Source organism: Schistocerca gregaria, chromosome 3 (assembly GCF_023897955.1).
Source record: "Schistocerca gregaria isolate iqSchGreg1 chromosome 3, iqSchGreg1.2, whole genome shotgun sequence".
NCBI lineage: Eukaryota > Metazoa > Arthropoda > Insecta > Orthoptera > Acrididae > Schistocerca > Schistocerca gregaria.
In genome coordinates, this window is record NC_064922.1 from 699016525 (window position 1) to 699036568 (window position 20044).

At 40.5% G+C, this 20044-nt stretch overlaps 1 protein-coding gene and 1 pseudogene across 18 annotated transcripts in view; both read left to right on the top strand.

The window, feature by feature from the left end:
* The window catches only part of LOC126354708 (MAP kinase-activating death domain protein), a 684767-nt gene that overhangs the window by 279823 nt on the left and 384900 nt on the right, over positions 1-20044 (top strand). The gene's annotated exons all lie outside the window — the stretch shown is intronic.
* LOC126357165 (5S ribosomal RNA) lies at positions 2231-2348 on the top strand (annotated as a pseudogene).

The following is a 20044-nucleotide window of genomic DNA, read 5'->3' on the forward strand; positions in this document are numbered from 1 at the left end:
CCATCCAAAAGCTTAGTCTTGCTGGAGTGAGCTGAACAGGTAGTTTGTGGTAAGGCAGTACTATTTACCTCAGGTCTCAAGAGGCATCGCCCCTGATGTGTGGTGGAGATCTCCTTGGAAGTAATGAAGAAGGCCATAAAAAATTAAATTTTGTAGTTTCAGTTATTATGCCAGCAATATGAAATTGTGCTTCAGTGTGGAAAAATCAAATATTAGGTTTTGCTTCCAAAAGTATCACTTGTTTAACATTGGCATTGCCCACTTCAATTTTATCTTTAACTGTTTTCTTGGTGGTATTCTGCTGTTTTACTTTTCCATCATTCCTTCTTGATCATGTTGGATTCACCAGTCAGTGAAATTATTTCTTATGTTCAGCAATCTGTTCTATGCAATTTGATGAGGTTCAAATGGTTCTGAGCGCTATGGGACTTAACATCTGAGGTCATCAGTCCCCTAGAACTTAGAACTACGTAAACCTAACTAACCTAAGGATACACATCCATGCCCAAGGCAGGACTCGAACCTGCGACCATAGGAGTTGCGCGGTTCTGGACTGAAGCGACTAGAACCACTCGGCCACCGCAGCTGGCTTTTGACGAGGAAAACACTGTTTCTTAGCAACACTTTTCTATTTCATAGTAATATACAGCTGTTATTTTCATAAAACAAAATATAGTCTAGGTAACATAATTTATGGATATTTGTTCTTTACAAGTTCATGTATAGCTTTTTGAAATTCAGGGAAAGGGATTGAATCTCCTCTTCTGACACCATGTCCTAATTTTTAATCAGCCTAATTTATTTGAGGCACTGTAAAGTTTTTTCCAGCTTTAAATGCGAACATTTTTAGGTTAGGCTTTACCGTGACTGTTATTGACATTAAATGAAACAATAAGTTTACTGTTACCAGTCACTGTTTATTTGTTTCCACGACGCGTTTCGAAGGTTTAAACCTCCATCATCAGGTGGATATACATCAGTTAATATGGCATTTGTGTGTATGTGTTGTGTTACGATTTCTTAGGAGGAAGTTGTGACACTGTCTAGTGGAGAAAACAAAACAGTATTTCAGAACTTGGTCTGTTTTGACAAAAATTGAACTTGTATCTAGCAGTAAACATAAATTAAGTAAGATAAAGTGACCACTGGAGGTACTTTATCTTACTTAATTTATGTTTACTGCTAGATACAAGTTCAATTTTTGTCAAAACAGACCAAGTTCTGAAATACTGTTTTGTTTTCTCCACTAGACAGTGTCACAACTTCCTCCTAAGAAATCGTAACACAACACATACACACAAATGCCATATTAACTGATGTATATCCACCTGATGATGGAGGTTTAAACCTTCAAAACGCATCGTGGAAACAAATAAACAGTGACTGGTAACAGTAAACTTATTGTTTCATTTTTTCCATCTATTGTTTCAACCAACTTGCCATACCCCTTGCTTCTATTGTTCAGTTAACTGTCTCATCTATAACCATCATGCACCACACTTTTTGGTGTCTAAAATGATTGTTTACTAGCTGATATTCATACTCAGTTTCAGTTTTGTGTCTAATGTCAGATTTCCCTCCATCCATTTTTCTTTAGCATTTCTATATGCCCAATTAATTTCACTTCTTGGTGACTAACATATTTACATTTTTGCTGTCTATTTATCAGTCACAATGTAGTACTAGTATGTCATCTGTTATCCAAAACTGACTCCTTTTGTGCCATTTTGAATCTTACTTTTTTTTTTTATAACACCGCTTGTAAACCCACTACATTAATTTCCTACAGCAATAAATTCTTGAAGTGTCATTACTTCTTTGTTACATGTTCTTGCAAGGCATCCTGAGCCTGTAGATCCTTGAATTTATCTACATTCCAAAGTTTTGGCTGCTTTTCCTTGAACTTTTTGAATTTCATTTGACATTTAATTAATTTTAGGTTATGAGCCCTGTAAATGTAAGCTTGTGGCAAACTCTCCTTAACTTGATCCCAGAATCGTTTTATTTCCCAAAGTATACTCAACTGAGTATCATTCTTTGATCTCCTGAAATCTTCCACGTATTCTTCCTTCTCAAGGCATTCTTAAAAAGAACATTTGTAATGTCTAACTAGTGCCAAATACCGACTTCTATTAATCATTCTCCATTTTTGTCACTTGGGGAGACCAATTTCTCCCTTAATTTTGTGCTTTCTACCTTTGTATTTCAGCCTCCCATTATGATTAAATCAGCCAATGGCCATGCCGCAGTGGTAACACCGGTTCCTGTCAGATCACTGAAGTTAAGCACTGTTGGGCTGGACTAGCACTTGCATGGGTGACCATCCAGTCTGCTGAGCGCTGTTGGCAATCGGATTGGACTCAGGCCTTGCAAGGCACACTGAGGAGCTACTAGGCTGAAAAGTAGCAGTTCCGCTCTCGTAAACTGACATATGGCCGGGAGAGCAGTGTGCTGACCACATGCCCCTCCATATGCGCATCCAGTGATGCCTGTGGGCTGAGGAAATGTGGCAGCTGGTCAGTGCCATTGGACCTTCCAAGGCCTCTTTGTACAGGGTTTAGTTTAGTTTTATTATGATTGAATCCTCACTCCCATTGATATATTTCATGACACTATTAATATTATCGCATTTTCTTTCAATTTCACTTCCATCAACTTCTGTGGATGGCATATAAATGTAACTTTTAAAGTGTCTGTTGAACATCCATTCAGTTCCATCATCAGTGTTCTTTCTGGTTATTGCTGATAATCTTTTGCTGTTCTCTCTATTCAGTACTACTACTACTTCTTCTCTTGTTCTACCATTATCTGATGAAGTAGGACAATGCTCTGATCTTCATTCTAAAACCCCCTTTTCTGGCCATTGCATCTCACTCTTTCCTACCACCATACAATTATTTAAAATGAAAAATTGCTTAAGCTTTGCTATCAGACCAACTGTTGCTAACTTCCAGCAGAAGCAGATTCTCTTTAATGGCTCAGTTGGGATGACGCTGCAATGGTGTCAGCCAACCATACACCATAATTACATGTGCTTTAGTTCTAATTATTCTTTATGTAATTGTAAACTGAGCTGAAGACCAGTTTCAACCAAGATTAGCAATAGTAGGAAAGCTCAAACTATGGGAGCTCCAGATAGGAATATCAACAATGTAGGAAAAAAATCAATTGCTAATTACCATAAAGAACACATATTAAGTTGTAGACAGGTACAATTAAAAGACACCTACACAAAGCTGTTGGCCACAGCCTTCGTCAGCAGAGGAGAAACATACACCACTCATACACACAAACAAGCACACCTCACAAACACACATGACTACCAACTGTGGCAGCTCAGGCCAGAATGCCGCTGAAACTGGTGGCCCTATGTGCATGAGGTGTGCTTGATTGTGTGTATGAATGGTGTGTGTTTCTCAGCCACTGATGAAAGCTGTGGCTGAAAGCTTTGTGTAAGTGTCTTTTAATTAGGCCTGTCTGAAACTTAACATGTCTTCTTTGCAGTAAGTAGCAATATATCTTTTCACTGTGAATAGGGAAAGCGTGCAGGGACTAGATGGGGCAAGACAAGACTGCCAGACACATCATTGGGCGGTTATGGGGTTGTGAAGCAGCAATTGAAATCAAGTACTTTATGTTCAGCTGCTTGATGTGCCATTGGGTGGTCTACCATGCTCTTGGCCAATGTTTAATGGTGGCCATTCATCCTGGTGGACAGCCGGTTGGTAGTTATACCAATATAAAAAGCTGTGTAATGATTGTGGCATAGGTAGTACATTACTTGGCTGTTGTTTTCACATGTGGCCCAGCCTCTGATGGGGTAGGATAGGCCTGTGAGAGGACTGAAATAGGAAATGCTGGGTGTGTGGATTGGGCAGATCATGCACTTGGGTCTTCCTCAGTGATATATTTCCTGTAGTAAGGGGCTGGGATTGGGAGTGGCATAGTGATGGACTAGGATGTTGTGGAGGTTAGGTGGGTGATGGAACACCACGTTAGGAGGGATGGGAGAAACTTGGGTTGGATATCCCTCATTTCGGGGCTTGATGATAGGCAACCAAAACCCTTATGAATCATTTGGTTCAGTTGTTCTTGTCCATGGTGGTGCTGGGTAACGAAGGGGCACTCCTTTGTAGTATGTTCTTGGGGGTTGTGGGAGGATTGGGGGTATAAAGGGAAATGCCACAGGAGGCCTGTTTGCGTGCTAGGTCTGGGGGATAGAGCCTGTCTGTGAAGGCCTTGGCAAGACCTTCAGCATACTAGGCAAGCGATTCCTTGTGACAACAGATATGCCATCCCAGATGGCCAGGCTGTATGGCAGAGTTTCTTTGGCATGGAAGGGATAGCATCTCAAAATAAAGGTGCTGTTGATGGTTGGTGTATTGAATGTGGATGGAGCCATCAGAGAGGAGGAGGTCAGCATCCAACATCATACTAGGTTGAGGGGGACAAGGTGAAGCAGATTGGAGAGAAAGTTTTGAGGTTGTGAAGGAATGTGGAAAGGTTGTGTTAGTCCTGAGTCTATATCAAGAAGATATCATTAATGAACTGAACCAAATCAAGGGTTTGAGGTTTTCAGAGTTTAGGAAGGTTTCCTGTAGATGGCTCATAAACAGATTGACATAGCAGGGTTCATCCAGGTGTCTAAGGCTGTGCTGCAGATTTGTTTGTATACCTGCCCTTCAAAAGAGAAGTATTTGTATCTTAGGATTAAGTTAGTAAGGTGTATGAGAAAAGAGGTAGTGTGTTTGGAGTCAGGAGTAGTACTCAATAGCAGCAAGACCATGGACATGAGAGATGTTGTATAGAGAAGTGGCATCAACGGTGATGAGTACGGATCTGGGAGGTAAAGGGGTGGGGATGGTAGAGAGTTGATGAGGAAAGTGGTTGGTATCTTTGATGTGGGAGGTTATATTTCAGGCGTTTGGTTGGATGTGGTGGTCAGTGAGGGTTGAAATTCTTTTAGTGGGGCAAAGTAACCATCTACAATAGGGTGTCCAGAATTGTTGCATTTGTGGATTTTGGGAACATGTAGAAGGTGGGTTGCAGGGTGTCATAAGGGTGAGTAGGGAAATGGATCCAGAGGAGAGCTCTGGGAAGGACTTAAGGCTCTAAACAGGGATAGGAGGTTATGTTGGACTTGCGTGGTGGGATCACTCTGGCAGAATTTATAATTGGTAAGGTCTTATGGGACCAAACTGCTGGGGTCATCAGTCCCTACAGAATTTATAGGTGGAGGAACTTGTTAATTGGCAGAAGCCTTCTACCAGGTAGTCATTTAAATTCATAATGACTGTTTGCATGTAGGATGATTAAGTCAAGATTTGTTTTGAGGTTGTGTCTGGCTGCCCTTCTTCTGCTGAAAGGTTGGTGTTCTTAGGAGGGAACTTATGGAAGGAAGGATGATGAGATGAAGTTGGAGATAAGGAATTCTTGTAAGATGACCAGCAGTTAGTTAAGTAGGAGGATGGAAGGTTAATGGTTGTATGGTGTGAACTGGGAGAGGCAGCATTCAGTGTTAGGATTACATTTGCTTTGCTTGGAGGGACTGGTGGGAAAGAAGTGTTTCCATTTTAGGGATCGTGAGAAGGAGAGTAGGTCTTTGATTGGTGGTTAAATTTGGGTATGGGGCTAAATGTGAGGCCTTTGGGTAGGCCTGAAATTTCTGTGGGGCTGAGGATTTTGGTGGAAAGGTTAACAACGGTGTTCCAGGAAGTATGCATCAGACCTAGTCAGCAATCGTCTCCCATGCCATTTTCCCACACGCTCCCAATCCTCCCATCATCCCCAGGAACCAGCTTCAAAGGAGTGCCTGCCCCCATCGTCACCCAATACCACCATGGAGTGGAATAAAGAACCACATCTTTCATCTTTGAAATGAGGGACATCCTACCGAACATCTTTCCTACTCCTCCTAAACTGTTGTTCCATTCTCCACCCAAACTTAATAACATCCTGTGCCAATGCCAATTCCAACCCCTTGCCACAGGGACTTTTTTCATTGTGGAATTCCCAGGTGCATGACCTGCCCAACATACCCATGCAGCACTTCCTATTCCAGTCCCCTCCAGGCTTATCCTACCCCATCGGAGGCTGGGACACCTTTGAAAGCAGCCATGTCATATATCAGCTCTGCTGCACACATTGCAAGCTTTTTATACTGGTATGACTACCAACCATTTGCCCAGCAGGATGAATGACCACAGCCAAACATGGACCAAGAGCATGGTAGACCACCCTGAGGTACAACATGCATTTGAATGTAACACACTTGATTTCATTGGCTGCTTCACAACCTGGGCTATCTAGGTCCTCCCCTCCACCATCAGCTTTTCTGAACTGCATAGAGGTGAGTTATCCTTACAACACAACCTCCATCCCCAAATTATGGTAACCTTTTGTCCCTGCACCCTCCACCCAACAGTTCCTGCGTCCTCTGTCCTATCACCTCTTCCCTGTTCACGCCCCCTCATCCTCATTGTGTGCTCCCAACTGCCAGTTCACTCGCTCATCTTTTTCCTTCCCTCCTCCTCTCCTTTCTCCTTCCCTGCTCCTCTCCTTTCCACTCCACAGTCGCATCCACCCCCCCCCCCCTCCCCTCCTTTCCACTCCACAGTCGCATCCACCCCCCCCCTCCCCCCCACCTCCCTCCCCGCCTCTTTGCTCCACAGCCTCCCAGTCATGGGTCTGACAGTCTTGTCATGCCTCATATAGTCCGTGCATCCTCTTACAGACAGTGCTCCTCCCTCCCTTCCCTCCCCACCTTTACTCTGCTATCTCTCTCTCTTCTCCACATAACTTTAGATTGTTGCTTCTGCTGAATATGACCATTGCATTCTGGTCTGAGCTGCTGGAGATGGTGATCATGTGTGCATGAGTTATGCTTGCTTGTGTGAATGTGTGTGTGTGTGTGTGTGTGTGTGTGTGTGTGTGTGTGTGTGTGTGTGTGTGTGTGTGTGTGTGTGTGTTTTCGTTTCCTGATATTCCATCCTGGAGTTTCCATTGTATGATTTACCCAAGATTAAGTAAGTAATCTCTTACAGGTAGCCAGTTCTGTTGGTGTGCCAGTATTGTTTATAAATGGCAATTGAACTGGGCTGATGTGAAGATAGGTGGGCTCAAAACATGCAAAAACAAAAATCTCTAGAAAATAAAAATTGAGCCGAATGTTGTTATGGTGCACATCAAGTGGCTGCATTCAATTTGAGGTGTATTAAACTTGTTTCAGATATTGTCAACAGAAAATATTTTTTATGTTATTATCTTTTCAATCAACTGACATTCTCTTGAATGTGAAACTACATATATAAATGAAAGTAGAAGAATGTCCTGCTTTGATTGAGATATCTATTGTTTTTACTCATGCAAGAATAATATTGAAAGGATAAACTGTTACTCAGCACATCTGCATGTCGCTCTATGGCTGATGATGACATGGGGCTGGTCAACATTGCTTGGACTGTCAGGGCCTGGACAAGGAGCTCATTTTCCATTTACTTTTCTCCCTTCCTCCCATAGCTCACTAATGCTGCCCTATGCTCTCCCTATCATGCCCTTGTATGCTCCCACAGGTAGCATCTTCCTCCATCCTTATCTGTTGTTCCTCCCTCTCCCCACCCTACGCCTCCTACTAACATGCATCACTGTCCACAACTTATTGCTGCTTAAATAGACACAATCACAATTGGACCTCAGCATCCAGAGACAGTAGAACTGTATGTGTGAGTGTTCTACTTCTGAGAAGGCTATGTATTTCTAGTATATTTTTCATTATACTTGTCTCTGAGTCAGTGTCTCCTCGATCTGGTGACTAGCAATCTATACTTTCCATATTGTTGTTATTCCATCCTGGAGTTTCCATTATTCATCCATTTGAATCAGAAGCAAATACATTAGGTTGTTATTACAATTCAAAGCAAATACTGTGAATCAGTGTGACCAGCCTTACTTGTGATGTTAAATACCCTTGCTGAACAGATGGCCCCTGTTGGTCCGAAATAATAATGAAAATGTCCCGTGTATGTTTAACTGAGAGAGTAACTGGCCACTTTAGATGTCCTCATGTTGAAGATACATAAAAAAACAGATACTGTTGCAGAGTATTGTCCCTTTAGACCTCAGTTGACAGAGTACCCCTTAAAATGTATACAGTAGCATACATTTGGTTAACATGATATTGTTTGGGACAAGAAAACTGACATTGTTGTATCCCTCCATTTCCATAATACTGGTATAGTTTTAACATCTCCTTAGGGCATTTCATAAATGCAACAGTATACAGGAAGTCTTTGTCCAAAGGAGCTGTTGAATTCATTCTTAGTAGTTTCATAGTGGTATGACATTTGCAAGGTCTATTCAAAAAATTCCAAAATGTCCCTAATTTTGCGACAGTGGTGAGTTGGAACAAAATGCCAATGGCATGCCTGTGCATGTCTGTGTTTCATGTGTAACTACCAGAAGTTTCATTGTTGTACGTCTGTTAATTATTGTTCAGTGCTGTATTGAGTAGAACATTGGGTCAAACATTTTGCAAATTTTGAGATGGCAAAGTTAGAGAAGCAAATGTGTCAGCATTAAATTTTTGTTGAAACTCATGAAAACCTTTACAGAGACACCCCAAATAATGCAGGAAGCCTAAGGTGATGAGTGCGTAAGCCATACTCAGTGTTGTGAATGGTTTACATGGTTTAAAAATGACCAGATGGAAGTTAAAGATGGCCTTCCTTCAGGCTGCCCTTCAACATCTACTGACAATGCTCATGTCAGGAATGTTAACGAAATTGTGTGTGCCAATCGGAGACTTACTCTCTTAGTGACTGCAGAAGAATGTAACATTTCAGTTGGATTATGTCATGAAAGTGTGACACAGCATTATGGAATGCACTGTGTTGCCATCAGTTTTGTCCTACAGTTTATGAGTCGAGAGTAGAAAGACCTTCACTTCACAATCTGTGAAAAGCTTTTGGATTGCCTCAATCAGAACAAGATGTTCCATAAGAAAATCATAACTGGTGATATGGTCTGGGTCTATGGCTATGATGTTGAGACCAAGGCTCATTCTTTTCAATGGGTTGAGAAAGGTTGTCTGTAGGCTAAAAAAGCTCATCAGGTTAGGTCAAATGTCAAAGCTGTGCTGACAGTTTTCTTTGACTTTGATGGATTAGTTGTTAATGAATTGATGCCACAGGGACAAACTGTTAATCGATGGGACTCTCAGGACTGTGTCGTGATGCCTGCAAGAAAACGTGAGAAGGAAACAGCCTGAAATGTGACGAGACAATTCATGGCTCTTGCATCATGATAATGCGCCTGTACATTCATCCCTGTTGGTGTGTGACTATTGCACAGAAAACAAAATCACTGTGCTGCCTCATCCTCCCTACTCTGCACACTTTTTTTATTTTCAAAATTGAAAACCCCATTGAAAGGATGAAGATTTGCAATAATAGATGAGGTAGTAAACAATTGACAGACGGCACTTTGCGCAATCCAGTAAGAGGCATATCACGACTGCTTCCAGAAATGTAAATGACATTGGGGGTGGTATATCAATTGTGGAGGAGAGTATTTTGAAGGAGACTATGCACAATAAGTAAAACTTAAGCGTAGAAAAATTTTGTGGACAAAGTTCCAGAATTTCTTGAACATATCTCATAATCATGTTGCTCACTTTTTCCACTACATTTTGTCTGTCAGCTTGATGTTTTATTGTGGCTCTTGGGGATTCATTAACTTATGGGAACAGATTATTTCATTTTTTTAATCTTCAGATTCTTTGAGATGCTACTTTATGGCTGTGCTTAAAACATCTGAATTTGAGAACATGCAAGCCATTCAGCATCCTTTTTCTCTTTGCACCAGGACATTTGATGTGAGCAACTGCAGTAACATTTTCTAGTGCATGAAGTTTTCATTTTGTGCCACCTCTAAACTGTGAATTTTAATATCTTATACAGAATAAATCATGAAGCCTTTGGCTTTATAACAGGAACTTTTAAAGGAAACACTGAAACAGCATTTTTTGGGGAATTAGTCAGCCATAAATTTGTGCATAATTCAATAGATTTTAAAATCAAGTGCATTCCACATCTATATGCCATGTGGTGTGCATGAGTGTTTTCACATAGAGCAGAAGTATGCTACCATCTGGTTACTCATAAATTTAGATACAGTAGCACCTTCACTCTGTGTTATGCTTGTAAACAAATACCTTTTACTATGTTCCTGAACTCTGTAATTGTGTTATTTTTGTTGCATTGATGGAAAAAGGTGGGACACTGTTATTAGCTGTGCTCTTTCCCCCTACAGTATATTCAAATGAAGTTACCAAATGAATGTATTGTATGTAGGTGGATCAAAACAAAATGTCCAGACACTCTGTGACCAAAATGGTACTGAAACAGAGGATGACAGACTAAAGGCCGAATTACTAAATGTCTTCTTCCAAAGCTGTTTCACAGAGGAAGACTGCACTGTGCTTCCTTCTCTAGATTGTCGCACAGTTGACAAAATGGTAGATATCGAAGTAGACGACAGAGGGATAGAGAAACAATTAAAATCGCTCAAAAGAGGAAAGGCCGCTGGTCCTGATGGGATACCAGTTCGATTTTACACAGAGTACGCGAAGGAACTTGCCCCCCTTCTTGCAGCGGTGTACCGTAGGTCTCTAGAAGAGCGAAGCGTTCCAAAGGATTGGAAAAGGGCACAGGTCATCCCCGTTCTCAAGAAGGGACGTCGAACAGATGTGCAGAACTATAGACCTATATCTCTAACGTCGATCAGTTGTAGAATTTTGGAACACGTATTATGTTCGAGTATAATGTCTTTTCTGGAGACTAGAAATCTACTCTGTAGGAATCAGCATGGGTTTAGAAAAAGACGATCGTGTGAAACCCAGCTCGCGCTATTCGTCCACGAGACTCAGAGGGCCTTAGACACGGGTTCACAGGTAGATGCCGTGTTTCTAGATTTCCGCAAGGCGTTTGACACAGTTCCCCATAGTCGTTTAATGAACAAAGTAAGAGCATACGGACTATCAGATCAATTGTGTGATTGGATTGAGGAGTTCCTAGATAACAGAACGCAGCACGTCATTCTCAATGGAGAGAAGTCTTCCGAAGTAAGAGTGATTTCAGGTGTGCCGCAGGGGAGTGTCATAGGACCGTTGCTATTCACAATATACATAAATGACCTGGTGGATGACATCGGAAGTTCACTGAGGCTTTTTGCAGATGATGCTGTGGTGTATCGAGAGGTTGCAACAATGGAAAATTGTACTGAAATGCAGGAGGATCTGCAGCGAATTGACGCATGGTGCACGGAATGGCAATTGAATCTCAATGTAGCGAAGTGTAATGTGATGCGAATACATAGAAAGATAGGTCCCTTATCATTTAGCTACAAAATAGCAGGTCAGCAACTGGAAGCAGTTAATTCCATAAATTATCTGGGAGTACGCATTAGGAGTGATTTAAAATGGAATGATCATATAAAGTTGATCGTCGGTAAAGCAGATGCCAGACTGAGATTCATTGGAAGAATCCTAAGGAAATGCAATCCGACAACAAAGGAAGTAGGTTACAGTACGCTTGTTCGCCCAATGCTTGAATACTGCTCAGCAGTGTGGGATCCGCACCAGGTAGGGTTGATAGAAGAGATAGAGAAGATCCAACGGAGAGCAGCGCGCTTCGTTACAGGATCATTTAGTAATTGCGAAAGCGTTACGGAGATGATAGATAAACTCCAGTGGAAGACTCTGCAGGAGAGACGCTCAGTAGCTCGGTACGGGCTTTTGTTGAAGTTTCGAGAACATACCTTCACCGAAGAGTCAAGCAGTATATTGCTCCCTCCTACGTATATCTCGCGAAGAGACCATGAGGATAAAATCAGAGAGATTAGAGCCCACACAGAAGCATACCGACAATCCTTCTTTCCACGTACAATACGAGACTGGAATAGAAGGGAGAACCGATAGAGGTACTCAGGGTACCCTCCGCCACACACCGTCAGGTGGCTTGCGGAGTACGGATGTAGATGTAGATGTAGATGTATTTTAGACAAGGCTCTGAGCAATCCTTCAAGCACTAGAACAGAATGGACCACCTGCAATAGAAAAATTGTGACTTGTCAGATCAACTGTCATTTGTGCCCAGCTTGGAACGTTCACTGGCATAGCCTTGTTATTTTGTGAAAGCACATCATAGTAGTTATAGTGACACAGAGAAAAATCAGCAAAAGATTGGCTTAGCATACCACCCTACTGATCATAGTTGTTTTCCATTTTAGTGTGATGTAATTTGAAAGTGAACATAATTTAATAAAACAGAATACTTGACAGAAAAATCACTTCTTTAATTGGCTAAGAATACATGATGCTAATTCTTCTCCTTATAGAACGCTGCCATATTGTCACATAGAGTCCAGAATCTAGTATCAATTAAGACAGAAGGATCATCATCAACTAACACTTCATACCAAAAGCGTATTTATCAAGCACACATGAAAATATAGATGGAGCTGAACTGCCTGCCACAGCACAAAGATTCTCTGAATTATACAGGGTGTCCATAATTAACGTTCCAGTTTCAAAACACTGTAGAAAGAGAGCCATTGCTCACATTGATGTATAATTTGAACAGTGTATTATTGATACACGAGGAAAGTCATGGATTTTTCTTTTTTAAGTATACAAATATTTTTCCACTAGATTGTGCTGTAACCGTCTTAATGTAAATGGGGCCGGCTGCAAATGACTAATGAATCACAATACAGCAGCTATGGTTTGAGATGCACATTACACCATCCGTAAAGTTGATTGGTCACTATTAGTTAGGTAAGACCACCATGGCAAGGTCATACTACATTGGACAGTAAGAATCTTTTTTTAATTGTGCTGAGGCAAAAATTGCTATGAAACAAAATGACATCAGTTTTTAATTGTCCTGGGACCAAAAGCTGCATAAAAAGCAAAATGACATTGGTTTCTAACTGTCATGAGACTGGCTTGTGACATGTTCATTATGCTGTCTACCGTTTTCTGCCACAAGTTGAAATCGATGAACGGCATATTCCACAGTAGATTGGAGTGTTTCAGGGGTCTTGTTCAGAATGCATTGCACAGTGCACACTTTCAATTCAGCTACTTTAATAATTGGAGCACTGAACACATCTTTTAGATGACCCCAGCCAGGAGCCACATGGATTAATATCAGGTGATCTGGATGGCCAGGCTGTGAGGAAATTATGGCTGATAATTCTAATATTTCTGAAATATTTTTAACCAAGACATCTGTGAAAAACCCAGGAATTTTTTTCCTTGTCCATAGATACACCCTGTATAATAAAGTTGTATAATATCCAAATGTTATGTGTAAGTGTAAAAATTCATACTAGATCCCCTGGATTATAGCTTACAATTGAATGTTTGGCATTATAATGTTCACAGTTCTTATCCTTGGGATGCAAGGTCTGTATTTGCGTCAACAATCTTACTTCTTCAGGCTGTAATGGAAACAAGGTACCTATCATTGTTTCAGTCTTTTTACAGCGTACTGAGAAAGCTAGTGCAAAACCTGTAATGTCAAGCTGTGCCCTATTGGATTTAAATGTACTGTGAGCATATCTTCCAGCATCTTATTAAAACTTCTACGGGACATTTTGCTTGCAGGTGAAAGTCATCCTGTAGTTGGTTTTGCATCATATAGTTATTTCAGACACCAGTCTTGCTTGAAGCACATGCCGAAAATCAGAGATCGTTACAGGTGGCTCTCCATGCTTCAAAATGAACTTTAATACAAGACACCTGTTGATTTCTAGAGCTTTGGCTGTTGTTACAATCTTCATGATGACATTGTAATGAGTAAGGCACAGAATAATCCAATTATTCTTGTCAGTTGACTTGGGTAACCATCCCAAAAGGTCATCTCCCACCCAGTGAGACGGAGCAGCTGCAAGAAGAGTTAGTACTAATTGTCCTGTTGCTAACTGAGGCACACACTAAACATCATTAACATTGCATACAATGACTTACACAATGTCTGACACATCAGTAGAGACCTGCCCAGTGAAACTTGCTTCTGGTTTCATCAGAAGCCATTGCAGATCTCAGATGAGCTGATGTTGGAGCTTCACAAAGACACTTCAGTAAATCTAACTCCAAATGAGCTGGGATGACAAGAAATTATTTCCATCCAACTGGTTTGTGATACCTTTTTACAATGTTCCAGCTTTTAATCTGAATTTGCCTTGGACAGATTCATCCTCGTGTGAGGCCTTTGTGGTCTTCTTTAATGCTGACTTTTCCTTTTGTTACACTGCAATTTTTGTTAGTGTAGAGATGACTGGGTTCTTGCCAGTGCTTGTGATTGTGTGTAGTTTTCTATACTACTGCAATGTAATATTGCTAAAGCTCTAAGGCAGTGTTCTATCATTGATATTCTCACAACACAAGTTACTATTGGCAAGATGTGTTGCAGCTTTCAGCACAGTGCCTTTAAATTTATGAACATAATCTATTTTAGTTGGCAATGACAACCAGTGAAAGTTATGGCCCACAATTTGCTCGTGCCTGTACAGGTTGATCTTTGGTGATGACTTCATGTGTTTTCCCAACATTTCAGGAAATCTCATCCATGGAGCATTTTCATCGGTGATGTCCCCACCTCCATATATTGTCGTCTCATTTATTTTCTGATTTTGGCAGTTGTGTGAGCAGATAAAACCTCTGTATGGTGACACTGAATGGCTGGAGACCTACCTTGACCAGGGTATGGCAATGAGCTCCATCCAGCAGATCGGCTGTAGTCTTCTGCAATTACATGCTATACATAAACTTATCTTGTTGTTTGATGTCTAGTGGGACAACAATTGTTGAAAACTCTTCTTGTCTCTCTATAGTTGTGTATAATGTACATAGAGTGTACGCAGTGGAGAGATAATTGTGCGTTTTCGACAAGTGTCAATTTCTCTGCTTGGTGAGAGAAGTGGTGTGGGTACCAGTTGCTTTTATGTTGTCGAGAACCTTGTGTGTTGTATGACCACTGCAACATAAGTTATAGAGTTTCAAATTTCATTCCTCAGTGTTGGCATGTCTTCTAGAGATTGAAGCAGATGATGAACAAACCTCTTCTTGAATTAGTCCTGGATTACAATCGAGTGGCACAACGGAGTATAGTGGAGCTGTGCATGGGGGAGCTGCCACACTTCTGCTTCATTCCCAGGTACATTGGGAGCAGGAAACAGTGCGGCAGCAGGCAGGCAAACGCACAAGCTTGCCAGTGTGTAGCCTTTCTCAAACAATTTAAAAGAAACTTCTCAGTAAAAACAAGTTTATTCCCACACATCTCATAGCTTTATTTTTCAGCTTCATGGTGAACTGCTTATAGTTTCATTAATAAGCATAGTTATTGTTTTATTTCAAAACCAAGCAAACCACTTTAAAGAAATCAAATAGTCTGCAATGAAAAATTGATGTCACTATGAAGTTTTGTTTGGTGCATGTTAGGTCATATGTTGCTATGTACCAGGTGTAGTTAACATTGAAGTATTCTTTAAGCTAACGACGGAGTCTTTAACTCCCTCCATTTTCAAGAAAATGGATTGTATATAGCACACTTCATTCCACTCACCTGTCCAGATGACAAAGCGAGAATGAAATACTCATAACATCCTTGTTTCTCATAAATGGTTTGCAATGTAGAAACAAGATTTTGGCAAATGATAGCACGCAAAGAGGAAGGTGGTTTGCATGTGGTTACTGTGTGTAACTTCCTTACCTAGTGCAATATAAGGTAACTGCAGATTTTTTCAACTTAATAATGTAATTTTTTAAGGGTCATCAACAGCTGATGAAATGAGGATTATTACAAGTTCATGGAAACCAGGAGAAGTTTTCAAGACATGGCTCTGACATTCACAGTAGGATTTATAACCATTCTAAGAATTGTGGAGTTGTGGAGTCAACTACCAAAGTACTGTGGGGTCGCCTCTGGCCACAATACATGAACACCTTCTGAAGATGATTTTCTAATTACAGTAAATGTTTTATATAACATACAAAATTTTCCAAATGCATTTGGTGATGTTGACAGAAACCACACTTATCTAAAATGCTCAGAAAATTCTGGTAAAATGTTTATAAAACATTTTCATTCTTTGATCCTACACCAGTTGCAGGTCCTCACAGGAAATTCATTATAATTAATGTTGGGTGACATGGGAAGGGAAACGAAAGTGATAGATTTCATTCTTATAGTGTATTTCAAGGCATTTTATCAACTCTTATAATCAATGGGTTTTAGATCCAAGGAAAGAATATTTCAACAAATTATTTTCTAGATTATAATGATTAATTGAATGTGCTTTACGAATAATGATTGCTAACTGGAGCATATTTTGGAAGCCAAAACAAACCTCACAAAAATTTGCGGACAATATTGTGAAATGTACATGTTCTCCACAACACTGTCATTGGCCTATAAGAATCCCTCAGTGTCAATAAGAAACATACAGTAGAAATTGAGTATTCAATACAAGGCACTTAACATACAATATGATATGTTAGCAGAGCTTCAAATGAAGCTGTCCACACGGGATAGTTTTGAAAACATTTTTCACATAATGAAACATGATTTTCAAGTGTTTATTAGCTGGGCTACTTCAGTTTAATTATTGCCTATCATTTTAAGACAATGAAAGAAATGAGAGAATAAGGAAATGCATTCTATACTTCTAGTTTGTAATACTGCTGCCACATGTAGATGTTTCTCTTGTTCCATAAAATACGCTGAGTAGAAACAGCTGCTATTATGGCTGTTGCTGATACTACTTTCTTAAACAGTACAACAAAAGAAACACAAGCACTAACAATAGTAGCGACTGTGCTACCTGGTGCAACAGTGAAATGCTGCTAGCATTGCCTGAATGCAGCTGGTCATCTCACTCACAAACAATTTTTTTGATTCACTCATAGCCTCTCTGTGCCACTCCTCTGTGCACAGTAGTGCCTGCAGCATCACAATAATCACATGCACTGAGCAGCACTGGTTTGGTTCACCAGTGTTGCTCTAGTCGCTGCACCATGCGGCTCTGATTGTGTCATGTGGCTCCACTATAACCACAGCTGTAGTGATGCTTCCGATCTGGCTGTTTTCAACAGTCAATAGTGCTGCTTCTGGCAATCTAATTTTGGTATTAGAAGATTGCATGAAATTTTATATCTCTTCTCTCACTATTTGCCATATTAGCAGTGCAAGTTCCTAAGGGTCTTCTATGATTGCCACCAGTACGACATCCAGAAAATTGTAGAATATCTCTCGGTCTACTCTGTTTTTCTGCTGCAGTCCCTCAGTGTACAGGTGCTTCTTGGTGAAGTCCTCTGCCATGCCCTTCATTAGGTGTGAAACTTTGACAACTACCATCATACTCAGTTTCACTGTGTGACACAGAACTGGAAACTGTGTATGTGACTTCATCATTTCCCTCTGGCATTAAGTTTTGTCCAGTTGTACTCATGCTATGTAGATCTGCTGCTAGTTGTTACCAAATGTTTCTTTTATTTCTAGCTTTGATCAGCTCTTGAGCTTATTCTTGTTGTCATGCCATTGCTGGACTATATCACCCAAGTGAAAGTAGACACTGGCAAAACACATCATGTTAATAACATGTTCGAATTCCTATAGTCATTTTTTTAGATTCTGGCCACCATCTACAAAAAATATAACTGAATTCCTGATGGGCCTCTGGGTCAGAAATAATTTTTTATCCATTGGTGCCTTGGTGATGCAGACCATAGGAGGAATTTACAGTTTTTGTTTTATTTTATTTAATTCTCCTCTCCCTGGGTTACTGCCAATGAAGCTGACAACTTTCATGTATTTTTATTGGAGCCATAGTGATGTCGATGTCAGGGCTACCTGGCATCTTCAGCAAACTGTCAGATATAATCTGGAATTGTGTTCCAACTATGATAGAATTGTAGTAAACAAGAGCTAACACTTCACACTGAAAGCATATATTGCAAGCAAGCATGAAAGTACAGACAGCTGGACTTTATAAAATTACTGACCTGGGTTTTACCTTTGAAGTAGTGATGCTACATGTTAATTTCTTGCTTCTTGCTATAATTTGGTTTTAATGACCAGTTATTTAATGACAAACACAACACTATTCTTTGACAGAGTGGTGTTATTTTTACATTAAACTTGACTATCATAAATTTGCCTGACTCACAAATTAATTGTACATTTCGACCGAGAGATGATATCAACTAGATTACTTAGTGCAGACTGCCATAGCATTTTTCCTGTCCATCAGCTTACAGGTGAACATGATAATAAAATTAAAAATTGTTATTAAACTGAAAGACAGTAAAATCAGTGTACAAAAATTATAATGAGCAGAAGAACTTCCTTTAACTATGAGTTGGTTTATAGGGAAATTAACAAAATTTTAGGATCTGGGTTGTAAAATCAATTTCTACCTCTTTGGGAATTACTGTAGCCCTCCAAAACTTGTTTAATAATGAAATTATTAAAATCAAATAATTAACAGACTAACAAGTTCTTCTAGTAAAAGTGGACATTTTTAGAAGCAGAGATACAGGGCTAGAAAACTATGGGACTGAATTTAGGGAACAATAACAAGTTAAGAATGAAACATTCTGGAACACAAAAACTTTAATTCTGAATAATTATTTAAATAGTAAGATGCTCGTTGAGAAGAAGAAAATGAGGGATTTTTGATGAGCTGTAGCAAATAACCTGAAAACATCTATTAAATCACGGCAGATTTCACCTGTATGTATTAAATCACTGCAGATTTCACCTGTATGTGTTTTTGACCAACTTTAAATTATGACTGCTTCTATAAGGCAGTTAAATCCAGCAAATTAATTATATTTTTATTGTTAATGTTTGAGAAAATATATCTTGAACAATTAATTCTGTTGAAATAAGATCTGAGTATGAATATAGCTTTTTGATAATATTATGAGAAAGATAGTTGCTACTCATCATATAGTGTAGATGCTGAGCTTCAGGTAGGCACAACAAAAAGACTGTCAAAAAGTAAGCTTTTGGCCAAAAAAGCCTTCATTGGAATTAGACAACACACATATATGCAAGTGCAACTCACCCACACATGACCGCAGTCTCTGGCTGCCGAGGTCAGACTGCGAGCAGCAGTACATGATGGAAGAAGCAACTGGGTGATGGATGTAAGGAGGAGGCTGGGATGGGGAGGGGGAGGGATAGCAGGGTGGGAGTGGGGGGGGGGGGGGGACACACTAGATTGGTGCTTGTGGGAACATACAAGGGACTGCTCCCAACCCCTTGCCACATGGGTCATATCCGTGTTCCATACCTCCTCCCACCCCCACCTATTCCAGCCTAGTCACAAGCATCACTTATCCCATCAAAGGCAGGAAACCCTGTGAAATCAGTCATGTAATCTACAAGCTAAGCTTGAACCAGTGTACTGCATTTTATGTAGGCATGACAGCCAACAAGCTGTCTGTCTGCATGAATGGCCACCAACAAACAACAGCCAGGAAATAGCTGGGCTACCCAGTTGCTGAGCATGCTGTCCAACATGCCGTTCTCCACTTCAGGTTTGACAGCCTATGTCATGTGGATCCATCCCACCAACACCAGCTTTTCTGAATTGCACAGGTGGGAACTCTCCCTGCAATATATCCTATGCTCCTGTAACCATCCTGGCCTCATCCTTAATTAGTCATTGTTCTTTACCTACCTATCCCCTTCCCTGTTCCAATTCCAGCACTACACAGCTCTCTGTTCCATCAACACACCCACACTCTTTTTACCCTTCCCTCATCCCCAGCCTGCTCCTTACCTCCACCACTCAGTTGCTTCTACCATCATGTGCTCGCAATCTGACCTTGGCAGCCACAGACTGTGGTCATGTATGTGTGAGTTGCACTTGTGTTCTGATTAAGGCCTTTTTGGCCAAAAGCTTACTTGTTTGACAGTCTTTTTGTTGTGCCTATCTGTGACTCAGCACCTCTGCTGTATGGTGAGTAGCAACT